General features: G+C 38.5%; 1 long non-coding RNA gene and 1 pseudogene across 1 annotated transcript in view; one reads left to right on the forward strand and one right to left on the reverse strand.

Annotated features, from left to right (window-relative positions):
• LOC146889148 (uncharacterized) overlaps nucleotides 1–16,453 on the reverse strand; it is a 122,392-nt gene that overhangs the window by 86,016 nt on the left and 19,923 nt on the right. The window lies entirely within an intron of this gene.
• On the forward strand, nucleotides 12,769–13,746 carry LOC125389227 (nicotinamide phosphoribosyltransferase pseudogene; annotated as a pseudogene).

Here is a 16,453-nt window from a genome sequence, read left to right on the forward strand (position 1 = left end):
CTTTGATTTTTTTGTATTGTATCTATACTTCGACTCTTCCCTTTTGAAATTAAAAAATATATAACTTATTAATTTCACAGAAGTGCACAGTTAAGGGACTCTGGAATTTTAGCGAGACTTTGGATATTTCAGAGAGACTTTGGGTATTTTAGAGAAATGTTGAACTTTGAAAGAACCTTTGAATGTTTTAAAGAGACTATTTTTAAAGTGAGGTTTTAAAGAATGTGGAACTTTTAAAAGCTGGAATTCTTTATATTTTGATATTAATATTAATATGAGACCTTGGGGCTGAACAGGAAAGAAAAGATTATAGATTAATAAGTGTTATTAATATATAAGATTGATAATAATGTGTGTCAAGTTGACAATGGGTCAGTTGTGTTGATTGGCTTTTGTCAATTCAACACAAACTTAGACATATCTGGGAAGAGGAAATCCTAATTGAGAAAATAAATTGACCTGTGGGCAAGTCTGTGGGGGCATTTACTTAATTAGTGATTCATGTGTGGAGGGTGCACCCTACTGCAAGTGGTGATACCCCTGAGATGGAGGTCTTGGGTACTATAAGAAGGCAGGTTGACCAGGTCATGAGAAGCAAGCGAGTAAGAAGCACTCCTCCATGCCCTCTGTTGCAGTTCTGACTTCCCTCAGTGATGAAGTGTGACCTGAGTTGAAATAAAGCTTTTCCTCTCCAAATTGCTTTTGCTCATGGTGATATGTCTTAATGGTTACCCTAACTGAACACGAATGATTTATAAATAAACATAAATCATTTAATGTAATGTCATATAAATGTACTTTCAAACAAAAATATATGATCATCTCAATAGATGTAGAAAAGTCCCTTGACAAAACACAACATGCCTTCATGATAAAAGTCATAGAAAGAACAGGACTGAAGGGAAATATATCAACATAATAAAGGCTATATACGACAAATCCCACAGCCAACATCATCCTAAGTGGGAAAAACTCAAAGCAATTCCATGAAAATCAAGATTGAGACACAGCTTTCCACCATCCCAACTCCTTTTCAATATAGTGCTGCAAGGACTGGTTAGCGACAGGAGAAGGAAAATAAAGGAATAAAACTAGGAAAAGAATACACCAAATCATACCGATATGAAGGTGATATATGACATAAAGCATATGCCAAAATTCCACTAGAACATTCCTAGAAGTGATCAATACTTTGAGCAAAGTAGTAGGATATAAAATCAACTAGTAAAAATCAATAGCCTTTCTCTATGCTAATAACAAACACCATGAGAAAGATCATGGAAACACTCAAATTGACAACAGCTTTCAAAAAGGTCAGCTATCTATGAATAAACAAAAGACCTTAATGAAAACCTTAAATTTCTGAAGAAATTAAGGAAGACACTAGAGGATGGAAAGAGTTTCTGTAGTCACGATTGGTAAAATTAATATTGTGAACATGGTCATTCCAGCAAAAGCAATGTACAGATTGAATGAAATTCCAATAAAAACATGATATTCTTTATAGAAATAGAAAAAAATTCTCAACCCACAGAAGACCCTAGGTAGTCAAAGCAATCCTGAACAAAGTGAACACTGCTCATCTCAAGTTATATTAGAGTGATAATTAAAAAATCAAGGAAACAAAAAAATCAGGGAAACAGATAAAAAACAACAGAAAACAAAACAAAACAACATGACAGTGACACAGACATGTAGGTCAATGGAAAATATAGACAACCCAAATGGTAAGTGCACTTAACAGGATGCCAAGAACACCCAGTGGAGGAAAGATAGTATCTTCAGCAAATGGTGATGGGAAAATCAGATGTCCACATGTAGAACAGTGAAGTTAAATCCCTAGCAACTGCTCTGCATAAAAATTAATTTCAACCTTCCCCCCCTCCCCTCTGGAGACACAAGATCTCCCCAGAGCTGCTCCCTTGCACGCTGGGCCTGGACTGTGGGCTCAGTCCGGCAGGGGCAGCTCCGGTGCTTTGAGAGCCTGTCTGAGGACAGGCAAGCCCTGTCTCAGCTCAATCACATTCCTGGCCAGCAAGAGAGAGTGAACTTCTAGCAGACTTCCATTGGAGGAGGGGTGAGTTTTCCCCTGGCCAGAGGGCTTCCTCTAGGAGGAATTCAGCCTTTCCCCGCCCCCCTCGACAATCTGGTCACCAGGCAGAGGCGACTCCTCCCTGCGGAGCTCTCCCGAATCCCGTCCCAGCCTTTATCCAGGTACACCTTCCTCTCTTCCCCCCTTCCCTCTGGGGCCACAAGATTTCCCCAGAGCAACTCCCTTGCTCGCTGGGCCTGGGTTGTGAGTACAACCCGGTAGTAGGGAGTGCCTGTGTTTCAATAGACTGCCTGAGGAAAGGTAGGCCTTCTGTCAGTGAATTCCCTGCCCAACAAGGGAACCTGACCTGGTACTAGAAGATCCAGTAGAGAGCATTTGAAGGAAGAGATGGGCAGACGCCAAGGCAAGAACTCCTCCAACAATCTAAAAAACAACATGAAAACACCAGAACCCAATGACCCTACAATAGAAGGACTTGAACCTCTTAATTCAGAAGAAGCGGGAAAAAATGCCATTATGAAAGCAATAGAGTCCCTTAAACAGGATATGAATAATTCCCTTAAAGAACTGGATGAGAAGTATAACAAAAAGATTGAAGAAATGAGTAAAGAAATGGATGAAAAATATAAAAAAAAACATCGAAGAAATGAGTAAATCCATGAATGATATATTGGGAAACCAAGAAAAAACAATCAAACAGGTAATGGAAACAGTTGAAGAATTGAAAACTGAAATGGAGGCAATGAAGAAAACACAAAACGAGGGCCGGCAAGATATGGAAAATCTAGGTAAACGAACAGAGACTACAGAATCAAGCATAACCAATAGGATACAAGAGATGGAAGAACGAATCTCAGAGTCTGAAGATACCATAGAGAAAATAAATGCTCTGATCAAAGAAAACAGCAAATCCAATAAATTCTCATCACAAAACATTCAAGAAATCTGGGACACAATAAAAAAACCAAATCTAAGAATAATAGGGATTGAAGAAGGAGAAGAACTGCAGATCAAAGGACCAGAAAATATATTCAACAAAATTATAGAAGAAAACTTTCCCAATCTAAAGAATGATATTCCTATGAAGGTTCAAGAAGCATACAGAACACCGAATAGGCTTGATCAAAAAAAAATCCCCTCGCCATATAATAATCAAAACACAAAACATACAGATTAAAGAAAGAATATTAAGAGCTGCAAAGGAAAAAGGGCAAGTAACTTATAAAGGTAAACCTATTAGACTCACACCGGACTTCTCTATGGAAACCATGAAAGCCAGAAGGTCCTGGATAGAGGTACTGCAGAAACTAAGAGACCATGGATGCAAGCCCAGACTAATATACCCAGCCAAGCTATCATTCACTATCAATGGAGAAAACAAAATATTCCAGGATAAGAACAAATTTAAACAATTCGCAGCCACAAACCCAGCCTTACAGAAAGTAATAGAAGGAAAATTGCAACCAAAGGAGTCCAACATTGCCAGCACTGCTTACAATAACTCAGACATCTAGCGACCCTCCACGAGCTTAACTCAAAGAAGGGACACATACAAACTCTATTAATCAAACAAACAAAAAATAATAATAACCGGAGTCAACAACCACTGGTCATTAATATCACTTAATATTAATGGACTCAATTCACCTATAAAAAGGCACAGACTAAGAGACTGGATACGAAAACAGGATCCAACATTCTCCTGTTTACAAGAAACACACCTCAACCACAAAGACAGACATTTACTCAGAGTAAAGGGTTGGGAAAAGGTTTTTCAAGCAAACGGACCTAAGAAACAAGCAGGCGTGGCCATTCTAATCTCCAACAAAATTGACGTCAAACTAAAATCAATCAGAAGAGATGGAGATGGACATTTTATACTCATAACAGGAACAATTAATCAGGAGGAAGTCTCAATCCTGAATATCTACGCCCCTAATATAAAGCCTCCTACTTATGTTAAAGAAACACTTCTAGAACTCAAGGCAGTCATCAAACCACACACACTAATAGTAGGAGACTTCAACACTCCTCTCTCACCAATGGACAGGTCAATCAGACAGAAACCTAACAGAGAATTAAGAGAATTATTGGAGGTATTGAATCAAATGGACTTAACAGACATCTATAGAACATTCCACCCAAATAGGAAAGAATATACCTTTTTCTCTGCAGCTCAAGGAACCTTCTCGAAAATTGACCACATACTGGGTAACAAAGCAAACTTCCACAGATACAAAAAAATATTAGTAACCACCTGTGTCTTCTCAGACCACCATGGATTAAAGTTGGAATTCAAGAACAGTGCTACCCCCAGGAAGCCAACAAATTCATGGAAGTTGAACAGTCAACTACTAAATCACCCCTGGGTCAAGGAAGAAATAAAGAAAGAAATTAAAGTCTTCCTTGAATTTAATGAAAATAAAGACACAACATACTCAAACCTATGGGACACTATGAAAGCAGTGCTAAGAGGAAAGTTCATAGCACTAAGTGCCCAATTAAAGAAAACGGAGAAAGCACACATTGGAGACTTAACAGCACACTTGAAAGCTCTCGAAAAAAAAGAAGCTGATTCACCCAGGAGGAGTAGAAGACTGGAAATAATCAAACTGAGGGCTGAAATCAACAAAATAGAAACACAGAAAACAATCCAAAGAATCAATGAATCAAAAAGCTGGTTCTTGGAGAAAATCAACAAGATCGACAAACCCCTATCCAAATTAATCAAACGGCAGAGAGAGAACATGCAAATTAATAAGATCAGAAATGAAAAGGGGGCCATAACCACAGACACAGAGGAAATTCAGAGAATCATTAGATCTTACTACGAAAATTTATATGCCACAAAGTTGGAAAATGTAAAAGAAATGGACATTTTTTTAGATAAGTACCATATACCAAAGTTGAACCAAGAAGAGGTGAACAATCTAAATAGACCTGTCAGTCGTGAAGAATTAGAAGCTGTTATCAAAAATCTCCCTACCAAAAAAAGCCCAGGACCAGATGGTTTCAATGCAGAATTCTACCGGAACTTCCAGGAAGAGCTAATACCTATACTCCTTAATGTATTTCACAATATAGAAACAGAAGAATCACTGCCAAACTCTTTTTATGAAGCTACAGTTACCCTGATACCAAAACCACACAAAGACACAACCAGGAAAGAGAATTACAGACCAATCTCACTCATGAACATTGACGCAAAAATACTCAATAAAATACTGGCAAACCGAATCCAAGAACACATTAGAAAAATTATCCATTATGATCAAGTGGGCTTCATCCCAGAGATGCAGGGCTGGTTCAACATACACAAATCTATCAATGTAATCCATCATATAAATAAACTGAAAGAAAAAAACCATATGATCATCTCACTAGATGCTGAAAAAGCATTTGACAAAATTCAACACCCATTTATGATAAAGGTGTTGGAGAGACTGGGGATACAAGGATCATACCTAAATATAATAAAAGCAATATACAGCAAACCGTCAGCTAACATCAAATTGAATGGAGAGAAACTCAAAGCCTTTCCACTAAAATCAGGAACACGACAAGGCTGTCCACTCTCACCATTCCTCTTCAATATAGTGCTTGAAGTTCTAGCAATAGCAATAAGACAACATAAGGGGATCAAGGGGATTCAAATTGGAAAAGATGAAGTTAAACTTTCGTTATTCGCAGACGATATGATAGTGTACATCAGCGACCCCAAAAACTCTACCAAAGAACTCCTACAGTTGATAAACACCTTTAGTAATGTGACAGGATACAAGATCAACTCCAAAAAATCTGTAGCCCTCCTATACACAAAGGATAAAGAAGCAGAGAGGGAAATCAGAGAAACATCACCTTTCATGATAGCCACAAATAGCATAAAATATCTTGGTGTAACTCTAACCAAGGAAGTGAAAGACCTATTAGACAAGAACTTTAAGTCTTTGAAGAAAGACATTGAGGAGGATACCAGAAAATGGAAAGACCTTCCCTGCTCTTGGATAGGGAGAATCAACATAGTAAAAATGGCAATTCTACCAAAAGCAATCTATAGATTCAATGCAATTCCCATCAAAATCCCATCAAACTTCTTTACAGACCTTGAGAGAACAATAATCAAGTTCATATGGCAGAACAAAAAACCCAGGATAGCCAAAACAATCTTATACAATAAAGGAACCTCTGGAGGCATCACCATCCCTGACTTCAAACTGTATTACAGAGCAACAGTATTGAAAACAGCTTGGTATTGGCATAACAACAGAGAAGTCGACCTATGGAATCGAATAGAAGACCCGGATATTAACCCACAAACTTATGAACACCTGATTTTTGACAAGGGAGCTAAAGCTATACAATGGAAGAAAGATAGCATCTTTAACAAATGGTGCTGGCATAACTGGATGTCAACCTGTAGAAGAATGAAAATAGGTCCATATCTATCACCATGCACAAAACTCAGGTCCAAATGGATAAAAGACATCAACATTAATCCGTCCACTTTGAACCTGATAGAAGAGAAAGTGGGAAGTAGTCTACAAGATATAGGCACAGGAGACCACTTCCTAAGTAGAACCCCAGGAGCGCAGACAATAAGAGAAACAATAAATAAATGGGACCTACTGAAACTGAGAAGCTTCTGTAAAGCAAAGGACACTGTCAGTAAGACAAAAAGGCTACCTTCTGACTGGGAAAAGATCTTCACAAACCCTGCAACAGATAAAGGTCTGATCTCCAAAATATACAAAGAACTCAAGAAACTAGACACTAAAACTCTAATTAACCCAATTAAAAATTGGGGTACTGAACTGAACAGGAATTCACAACAGATGAACTTCGAAGGACTAAAAAGCACTTAAGGTCATGCTCAACCTCCTTAGCGATCAGGGAAATGCAAATCAAAACAACTTTGAGATATCATCTTACACCTGTCAGAATAGCCAAACTCAAAAACACCAATGATAGCCTATGCTGGAGAGGATGTGGAATGAGGGGAACACTCATCCATTGTTGGTGGGAATGCAAACTTGTACAGCCACAGTGGAAATCAGTGTGGCGGTTTCTCAGGAAACTGGGAGTCAACCTCCCTCAGGACCCAGCAATTCCACTCTTGGGAATATACCCTAGAGATTCCCTAACATACTACAAAAGCATTTGTTCAACTATGTTCATAGCTGCACTATTTGTAATAGCCAGAACCTGGAAACAGCCTAGGTGCCCCTCAATAGAAGAATGGTTAAAAAAGGTGTGGAACATATACACATTAGAGTTTTACTCAGCGGTAAAAAACAATGACATCTTGAATTTTGCATGCAAATGGATGGAAATAGAAAACGCTTTAGTGAGTGAGGTAAGCCAGACCCAAAAAGAGGAACATGGTATGTATTCACTCATAAGTGGATTCTAACCATAATTAAAGGTCTTTGAGCCTATTATTCGTGATCCTAGAGAAGCTAAATAAGAAGATGAACCTGATGAAGATTATTTAGCTATCCGCCAGGGGGTAGGAAATAGACAAGAGTCCCAGGTAACCTCGGGTGCATGGGGGGGTGGGAGGGTTGTCGGAAAGGGAGAGGGTTAGAGAGAAGGGAGTAGGGGAGGATTGGGGAAAGATCGGGGGACTGGGATGGGGGGGAGGGAGGAAGGATGGATATGGGATCAGGCAAGTATATACCTCAACTAAGGGAATCATTTTAGGGTTTACAAGAGACTTGATTATAAAGGGGATCCCCGGTCCAAGGAGAGATCCCCAGATGGTTCTCTGGACAGAGGAGAGGGTGCCTGAACCGGCCTTGGCCCACAACCATACTGATGAATATTTTGCATGTCACCATAGAACCCTCATCTGGCGATGGATGGAGATGGAGGCGGAGAACCACGTTGGAACACTGGACCTAGCTTCCTAGGTCCAAATAAGAGGCAGAAGGAAAGAGAACGTGAGCAAAGAAGGCAAGGGCAGAGGAAACCTTCATCCGACGTTGGATGGCGATACAGATGGAGACCCATATTGGAACACCGAACTGAGCACTCCACGGTCCAAATGAGGAACAGAAAGATGAAGAAAATAAAAAAAGCAATCAGGACTGCGAGGGATGCGAGCACCCACTGATACAAGGGAACTGATATAATGAGAGTCCACCAGGGCCTGTTGGACTGGGACTGAACGAGGACGTGATCCAACCAGATTCTCTGAATGTGGCTGGCCCGGAGTCTTTCTGAAAAGCTATTGACAATGGCACTGGGACTTGCTTCCTCTGCATATACTAGATTTTGGCGCTCCAGTCTGTTTGGACTCTCACCTTTCCTGGACCTGGAGGGAGGGGGGAGGAACTTGAACTTCCCACAGGGCAGGAAACCCTGACTGCTCTAGGGGATGGAGAGGGAGTGGGGGGAGTGGGAGGGTGTTGGGAGGAGGGGCTGAAATGGAAACTTTTATAATTTAATAAAAAAAAGAAATAATTATACTACCACCCAAAAAAAATTAATTTCAAATGGATAAAAGACCTTAGTGTGAAACCCGAATGCTGAAACAGCTAGAAGAAAACGAAGTGGCACCCTACAAGATATAGGTGTTAGGAAAGGACTTTCTGAATCGGACTCCATTTGTCCAGAAATTAAGGCCAGCAATTGACAAAAAGTTTATGTGCAACAATGGAAACAGTCAATCAGTTATATGAAGAGGAAGCCCACAGAATGGAAGAGAATTTTTGTTAGTTGTTCATCTTATTGAGGATGAATATTCATAACACAAAAAAACTGAAAACACGAAGAATCTAGAAAACAAATGACCCAATTGAAAATGGTCTATGTATCTGAAGAAAGGGTTTTCAAAGGAGAAATAAAAATATCTTTGAAGTGTTTCTCATCTTTAACGATTAAGAAAATGCAAATCAAAATTACTTTGAGATTTCATCTTAAATCATTCAGGATGGCTAAAATCAAGAAAGTAATTGACAAAACTGCTGCTGAGAATGTGGGAAAATGGGAACTCTCGTTCACTATTGGTAGGATTACAAACTGGTGCATTCATTATAGAAATCAGTGTGAAGAACGCTCAAAGAGCTAAAAAGTAAATCTACCATATAATCCAGCTGTCCCAGTCCTTGGCATATGCCCAAAGGATTCTACATCCAACTCCACAGATACTTGTTCAGCCATGTTCGCTGCTGCTCTATTCACCATAGCTGGGAAATGGTAACAACCTAAATTTCCTTCAAGTGATGAATGGATAATGAAAATGTGGTAAATATATACTATGGATTTTTAATCAGATATAAAGAAAAATTAAATCATGAGCTTTGCATGTAAAAGGATGAAACTAAAAAAGATCATATTGAGTGAGGCAACGCATATCCAGAAAGACAAATGTTGTATGTTCTCTCTTTTTTATTTATTTATTTTTATTGATTTTTATTGAGCTCTACATTTTTCTCTGCTCCCCTTCCTTGCCTCTCCTTTTCCTTTCAACCCTCTCCCAAGGTACCCATGCTCACAATTTACTCAGGAGATCTTGTCTTTTTCTACTACCCATGTAGTTTAGATCTATGTATGTCTCTCTGAGGGTCCTCTTTGTTGCCTAGATTCTCTGGGATTGTGGTTTGTAGGCTGGTTTTCTTTGCTTTATGTTTAAAAACCACCTATGAGTGAGCACATGTGATATTTGTATTTCTGGGTCTGGATTACCTCACTCAAAATGATGTTTTCTAGCTCCATCCATTTTCCTGCAAAATTCAAGATATCATTATTTTTATCTGCTGTGTAGTACTCCATTGTGAAAATGTACCACATTTTCCTTATTTATTCTTTGGTCGAGGAGCATTTAGGTTGTTTACAGGATCTGACTAAGACAAAACTGCTGTGAACGTAGTTGAGCACATGTCCTTGTGGCACGATTGAGCATTCTTTGGATATATACCCAAAAGTGGTATTGCTGGGTCTTGAGGAAGGTTGTTTCCTAATTTTCTGAGAAATCGCCACACTAACATCCAAAGGGGTTGTACCAGCTTGCACTCCCACCAGCAATGCAGAGGTGTTCCCTTTACCCCACATCCTCTCCAGCATAAGTTGTCATCAGTGTTTTAGATCTTGGCCATTCTTACAGGTGTAAGATGAAATCCCAAAGTTTTGATTTGCATTTCTCTGATGACTAAGGATGTTGAGTATTTCCTTAAGTGTCTTTCAGCCATTTGAGATTCCTCTGTTGAGAGTTCTCTGTTTATCTCTGTACTCCATTTTTTTTATTGAATTATGTGATCTTTTGGTGTCCAATTTTGTGAGTTCTTTGTATATTTTGGAGATCAGACGTGTGTCTGCTGTGGGGTTAGTTACGATCTTTTCCCATTCTGTAGGCTGTCGTTTGTACGCTCTCTCTTATTTGTAGCTTAAAGCTCTGAACATTTAGGAGTAAGTATACATCCTGGCATAACTGCAGAAACCAGGAAAGCAAAATGGGTCTGTGGATGGTAAAGCCCTAGAGATGGAGTTAGTAGGACACAGGTGCTATGAAAGTGGAAATGGGACAAATGTGTGGGAGGATTTAATTGGAAAAGAAGGAAAATATGGAGGGCGAGGGAGGAGAGGTAAATAATACTAAGCATGTTTGAAAAAGCCATATAAAAACATTTTATCGTCACTTAAAAATACACATATAATGAAAACAGCCTGGTAGATCTACAAAGCTAGTTCTAGAACAGCAAGATTACAAAAAAAAATCCTGTCTTGAAAACAAAACAAAACAAAAATACATGTATAGGTGGCTAGAGAGGTTGCTCAGAAGTTAAGAGCGTTGGCTGTTTTTTTTCAGATGACCTGGGTTCAGTTCCCAGACACCCACCTGGCAGCTTACAAGCTTCTGTAACTCCTGTTCTAGGGAATCAGATGTTCTCTTCTGGCCTCCACAAAAACCAGGTGTGCACACAGTACACACAATACATACATGAAAATTGAACACTAATACACATAAGATAAAAATAAATCTTTAGAAATACATACATAATTTATGTAAGTGTAGGAGTGTACACACACACACACACACACAGAGAGAGAGAGAGAGAGAGAGAGAGAGAGAGAGAGAGAGAGAGAGAGAGAGAGAGAGAGAAGGGGGGAAGAGTCTGAATGACATTATGCCTCTTGGGACAATAATTTTCTCCCAAGGAGCCCCAGACTCTCTAACGAAAACCACAGTGTAAATAAGGAAACTTTCTCTTGAATTGTTTTTCAGGTGAGTTTAAGCAACTCCCAAGACAACATAGGCTATTACTGTTACCATTGGTTGCCTCCCAGAGGTTGAAGATAAGACCCTACTGTTGAAGACATGGGAGGAGTTGGAGAGTGGAGAGGAAAAAAAAATTATGGCAATACGTGTTCACATATGAAATTCTCAAAAAATTAAAATTTTTAAATGAAAAAATAAAAATAAATTTAAAACTAGAAAGCTCTTTGTTTTAAGGAAGCACCATTTTGTAAGAATCCTATTCTGTCAGGCTTCACTAAATTGCACAACAAATGAACAGAATCTTAGCATCACAACAATGACCACATATATCAAACTACACTGTACCTCCTAAATATAAACAGTTATGTGTCAAACAAAAACAAAATAAAATAATTGAGACAAAGGTCAATCAGGACATCAATGACATCTTTTGTTTGGACCAGTTCGTTAAAGTTTTAGTATTCATTCAGAGAAGTAGTGGAAGTGGGGCTGATGGCACTGGCAAGCACTTCCAGTTACTTGCAAGGCAGGAGGATAACAAATTCAAAACCAGCCTGGACAGCCCAGTGAAACCCTATCTCAAAATAAAAAGTAAAAAAAAAAAAAGGCTGAGGATGCAGCTCAACATTAGAGCATTTACCTAGCACACATAGGTCCTAGGTTCAGTCTCCAGTACTGTTTTTAGGAGAAGGAAGAAAAGAAAATAGAAGAAAGAAGAGGCAGCATAGGAAGAGGAGGAACAAGAAAAAGGAGAAGGAGGAAATTGTTCTCCTCCCCCAAGATTTTAAAACAAGTTTATAAACAATGGTTATAAGGTGATATATAAACAAGAATTTAAGGGAACTTTGATGATGATATGATAATGATGATGATGATTGCTGTTATTGTTACTCCTTAGCTACCTTGTCTCTGTCTTCTTTGATAGATTATCCTCATCAGTATAAATATGGAACTCTATTCTAAGTTTGAGTCTCAGAACCCACATAGTTGAAGGAAATAAATGACTCTCGTAAGTTGCCCTCTGATCTGCACATACATGAAGGGGCATTTGAGCCCACATACACAAAACAAACACACAAACACATACATAAATACATGGATATATATATATAAATAAATGCAATTTTAAAAATAAAAAAGAAATGCAATTAGATAACCAAAAAGAAGTACAGCACTTGCCGGGCAGTGGTGGTACACGCCTTTAATCCTAGCACTCGGGAGGCAGAGGCAGGCAGATCTCTATGAGTTCGAGGCCAGCCTGGTCTACTGAGTTCCAGGACAGCCAGAGCTACACAGGGAAACCCTGTCTCCAAAACCAAACCAAACCAAACAAAACAAAAAAGAAAACAAAGAAGAAGAGGCACAGCATCCAGGAGGCTGAAGTAGGAAGATCAACTTTTGTGGGGGACTTTGTCCCAAAACCTGGTAGAAGGATGGTGACTTAAGCAACTCAGCGCAGCAAAGCCCATTTTTCTTCTCCCTTGCAGCTGCAAACAGTATGGAGCCTCTGCTCCAGCCAGAGCCAAATGCTGTGACAGAAGCAGAGTTCAACATCCTGATGGTCACTGACTGACTCATATAAGGTTACTCTCTACAAACAATACCCCCCAACACAAGAAAAACATGAAAAGAAACAGAAAATGACAATATGAAGAAGGTGAAATATGAGAAAACACAATTTTATTTTTCTTCATAAATACTTAAAAGGTAAAGTAGTGGCCAAAGAGAAAATCCGGGAAGTCAAAGAAGTGCACAAAGAGCATGCCCCATATGATGTCTTTAATGAGAAGGAATGAAATTTTTCTCATAAGAACTAGACTTTGATGGTCACATCCCATAAAAAAAAAGCTGTTCCCTGATTATACACCGAATTAAGACTATTCTTGTTTAGTCCCTGGTATCTGGTCATAGTGGCCATAAGCTCTAGACAGAAGAAGAAAATACCGACCAAATATTTGTTAGATACATTTGGTAATTTGAATGGTCTGGAAAACAAGTTACATGGTTTTGACTACAGAGGAGTCTCTTTACAAGAGATTTCTAGGGAAGGGGTACCTGCTCATTTGCTTAACTTGAAAGAAACAGTTACAGTACTAGGAATTACTATAATAATACAGAACATAAGATCTGTTCCAACCCATTCTGTTCCAACTTAGAGGAAAGACCTTGGAAAAGATACTTTTGAACAGTCTATGTGTAAGAAAATATGGGGTGAAGACCTAAGACATTTAGTAGTATCAAAAGTACAGAGGCACCTCTTATCATCGGATCTGATTCTGGACATTGTCTTGACACTGTATTAAAGGTCTCCCGATATTTTGGGTAAGAAATTTCCTGTTACTGAGAACTCAAAAGGTTACAAGTTGCTGCCTCCTCATCTTGAGTTATTTGGGGAGAGGCAGTGGATATTAATACTTTATAGGAGATTGTAGAGGGAATGAAACAAAAGCTAGCTAGTTGTGTTATAAGAAAATGAGCATGCTCTTGCATTTTAAGAGAGATGTTGGTCTTTCTGAGAATTGAGGAAGCTAAATTTTATGGTGTTTACCTCTTGTTCCTTCTCATTTAAGAATTTGATACTGAAAACTGATTTAAAAATATCTTAACAACTTGCTATTAAAAGTAAAAAATTTAAAGCTATAAGTTATCTAAAACAGTTACATGAGAAATCATTTTATCTGCAGAATGAGATAAATTATTCAATCACTTACAAGTGCAATTAGACAGAATAGAGGTTTTCACAGGTTATTCTACACTAAGGAAAATATTAAACATTAGTCACTTTTAGTAGTCTTTATCTTATAATCCATGGTAAAAAAAATTATTAGAAACTGACTTTTTAGAGAGTGTAACATAATTGTGAGAGAAACCAACTTATATCTGATTTGACTTAAGACCCACTCCATGAGATGGATCCCATACCCAATGCTGTGTAGGTGGCCAAGAACCTGAGACTAGATAACTCAGAAACTTAGGGCAAACCCAAATACTACTGTTCTACTAAAAGAACATAGCAATAAAATGACTCCTAATGACATTCTGTTATACTTAGATCAATCTGTGCCTTGGTCAGCCACTATCAGAGAAGCTCCCTCCTGCAGCAGAAGAGAATACCTACTGAGAGAGACCTACGGCCAGGCATTACTCAGAGTGAGAGACCTTGGAAAACTCACTCTTAAATGGCATGTCTCCATCAAAAACCTCCCCTCAAAGCTCAAGGAACCCCTCAAGAAGAGGAAACAGAAAGAATGTAAGAGCCAGAGAGGATGGAAGACACCAAGAAAACAGGGCCCTCTAAATCAACATGATTGATGTACATATGAACTCACAGAGACTGACACAGCATGCACAGGACCTGTGTGGGTCTGTACCAGATGGAGTCCTCGAGCTGAAAGGTGAACACATACCCTCATTCTTAACCCAGAAGCTACCTCCAACTGATATCCACTTGAAAATGAAAATTTAACTTTTCCAAGGGAGTCTCACTGCAAAAATAAACTACTCTTAAGGGTAGGCTGCATGCCCAGCAGTAAATGGCCAACAGAAAACAAACTCCATAGCATCTTTGCAAGTTCCTTGTCTCACAATGTTATGCCAGGGCTTTTGTTCTTTTGTTTTATTTTTACTTTTATTTTTACTTATTTATTTAACCCTAAAGGTTTTGCATATATATTATTGCTTCTGGTTTTGTGTTTTTATGGGATTCCCGAGTGTGTCTCTGCATTTATATGTTTCTCTTTGCCTGTTTTCTTCTGTTTGTTTTTCCTTATTCCAGTTTGTATGTTTATTATTTAGCTTACATTTTGTTTTCTTATTACCCCTTAAATGCCTGTTTGCTCTCTGATACAGAAAGGAGTAGATTGGGATGGGAGGTGAGATAGGGAGGAATTGGAAGGAAAAAAGGGAGAAGAAACCATAATCAGAATATTATTATGTGACAAAAAATTCTGTATTTTAGTTTATACTTTTTCATTGCTATTATTATTATATTTTATTATTTAAAACAATTTTAACTTTAAATATATTCTGATCATATTCTTCCCTTCCCTCAAGTCCTTCCAGATCCTCTCCTCCTCCTTACCCACCCAACTTTAAGTTCTTTCTCAAAAAAAACCCAAAAATCCAATTCAACAATAAAATACACCCAAACCAAGAAAACCAAACAAATCCATGCCCCCAAAAGATAAAAAACTAACTCTACCCAAGTAAAAGCACACACATACATGTACAACAAACAACAACAACAACAACAACAACAACAACAACAACAACAGCAAAACCCAAGGAGTCAGTTACATGTTGGTCAACTACTCCTCCTGAACATTAGGCCTGTCCTGGAATAGTTGATATACCCAGTGTCACTTCATTGTTGAAAATTGATTTTCTTTCTCCCATTGGGTATAAATAACAGTTCAGCTGTTAACCTTTACCCTAGTGGCTAGGTTTTCATTCATTTATTCATTTTTCAAAAAGTGTAACAAAATAAAATATAATAACATAAACCAAAAACTATCACATTAAAGTTGGGCAAGACAAACAAACAGGAGGAAAAGAGCCTAAGAGAAGGCACAAGAATCAAAGACCCACTCATTCACACACTCAGAAATCAAATAAAAACATTAAACTAGATGGTGTGGGACAATGGTCTGTATTCTGTCAATTATATTTTAAATAAATGCTGACTGGCCAGTAGCCAGGCAAAAAGTATAGGTGGGAAAACCAGACAAGAAGTAGAGGTGGGTCAATGAGAACAGGATAATTATTGGGAAAAGGAAGTCCTAGTGTGCAGTCCTGCCCCAGCTACAGGAGAAGCAAGATATGACTGTCCGGCTGAGTAAAGTACCAAGCCATATGACTAACATAGACAATATAATGGGCTAATATAATTTATAAGAGTTAATAAGAAGCCTGAGCTAATGGGTCAATCAGTTTATAACTAATGTAGAACTCTGTGTGATTTCTTTGGGACTTAATGACTGCACAGACCAGGTGGGACAGAAAACTCAGTCAACAACTAGAAGCCATAATATATGCACAAAGGACCTAATATAGACCTATGCAGCCCTGTGCATGCTGTCTCAGTCTCTGTGAGGTCATATGTCATATGAGCTTTGATCATGTAGATTTAGAAGGCCTTACTTTCTTGGTGTCCTCCAGCCCCTCTGGCTCTTACATTTTCTCTG

Source organism: Myodes glareolus, chromosome X (genome assembly GCF_982192425.1).
Source record: "Myodes glareolus chromosome X, mMyoGla1.1, whole genome shotgun sequence".
NCBI lineage: Eukaryota > Metazoa > Chordata > Mammalia > Rodentia > Cricetidae > Myodes > Myodes glareolus.